Here is a 1,822-nt window from a genome sequence, read left to right on the forward strand (position 1 = left end):
GTGTCAAGTAACACTGTGCAAATTCTCCATTGTGTACCCAACTTCTCAGCCACTCCTGGGGGATTTTCACCTGGTTCTTTATCTGCATATTTGAATCCCTCCTCAACCTTCACCAATGCCATTTTTTGTTGTTGTTGTTGCTAATTAGCCTTTTTATTGTTGTTGTTGTTGTTGTTGTTTTTAAATTGAAGGTCTCTTATTGGTCCTGTTTCCATGAGTGGCCAAGATCAAGGAAAAAGGGAGGGCAACCAGCTGGTGCAGGGTCCGTCATTTCCACATTTCATTTACACACAGAACTAAACAGACAAGCACAGAGTCACTATTGTGGTTAGAAGCTGGCAGCCTGGGATGGGGAGTGATGAGGAGTAGGGGTGTCGTTAAAAAGTACAGGCTCCCCACGAACTGGATGCCTAGGACGGGACTTGGTCTGCTTCAACCCAAGAGGAATCAGAATATCAAAAAGTTTGGAAAGGTTGGTTAAGGATGGAGGGAGAAGAACGGTCCAGGGTTTGGGAGGGGTGTTTGGCAACTGGGGTTAAGGGTTAGCCCTCCCCCTACTTGGATGCCCTCAGCACCTCCAGTCTGGCAGGAAAGGGTCAGCTTGCAACACACAAGAGCAGGTCTGGGGTTTCTAGATGCTCCAGGCAGGGGGCTGGAGGTGGCTCACAAAGGCTTGCTCTCCAGGGAAATGATGGAGCTGCTTTCTAGTTTTTCTGTCAGGGTGCAGTGGTCTGTGATCTCCTTGTAGCAGTTAGCTTGTAATTCATGCTTGATTCCTGTCAGCTTCTTCTTGGTGGCATCCTTGGAGCTGGCATAGATCATTTTGCTCTTAGGGGGTACACTCTCAGGAGCCTAGCAGATGACCACCAGGTCCTCCTTCTTGCTTTCCTTGGTCTCATAGGTTGTATCATAGAGAGCATAGTGGCAGTCCTTATCTGGCAGCATCTTGACAAAAGTGGTGTAGGGGACATCCACACCTACATCTGTCCCACATCTCCTCCCAGGATCTCCTTGCTCTCCTCCAGGATGATGTTCTTCTTATTCTCACTCAGGCAAAAGAACACTGCCTTCTTCACTTCTGGCATTGAAGACTTTCAAACTTTCATGTCATTGAACACCTTGATGATCCCATCAGAGACAGCCACACCAGAGGCCATGTTTCTAAAAATGAAAGGGAGACAATAAGAGCTACTGAAGAACTGAGCTGCCACAATGGCTGCTGGGATCAGACTGAACCCAATGCCATTATTTTTATTCCATTTTACTTTGCAACAAGCTATGACAAATGTAGTGGCTTGTAGCATGCATATGTGGTCCAGCTGGGTATAGTCATAGAATGAATTCAAGGCTCCAGGGACAGATTTCATTGGAGGGCTCCATTACAGAGAGATCTGCATCCAGTCTCCTGGGATTGTTGACCAAATCTGATTTTTTTTGTCTCCTGGTTTAAGAGTCTCAGTTTCTAGTTGGCTGTTCACTAGAGGCCTTCTTGGTGCCTAGTTATATGGGACTTCCCAACAGCAAGGGGGTATAAGCTCAGGAGCAATGTAGTATAACCATAGTAGTCACACTCATCACTATCTACAAGTTAGAAGCAAGTCATAGGTCTTATCCCTATTGAGGTAATAGAAATGATGCAAATTCATGAACTTTAGAAAGTAGTATGATTAGGGGTTACCAGAGATCTTGTCACAGTTTTAAACTTACATGATGGACACCTTCCTTCCACTGTGTCTCAGCTGGCCTTCTGCACCCTGGTCTGTCATTCACTATTTGTTCAGTTACTCCCGTTTTCCTCATGTAAGCAGTCACCATTTGAAAT

At 45.7% G+C, this 1,822-nt stretch overlaps 1 pseudogene; it reads right to left on the bottom strand.

The window, feature by feature from the left end:
- Positions 1-280: 280 nt before the first annotated feature.
- Gm14108 (predicted gene 14108) lies at positions 281-1,236 on the bottom strand (annotated as a pseudogene).

Source organism: Mus musculus, chromosome 2 (genome assembly GCF_000001635.26).
Source record: "Mus musculus strain C57BL/6J chromosome 2, GRCm38.p6 C57BL/6J".
In the NCBI taxonomy this organism is placed as follows: Eukaryota; Metazoa; Chordata; class Mammalia; order Rodentia; family Muridae; genus Mus; species Mus musculus.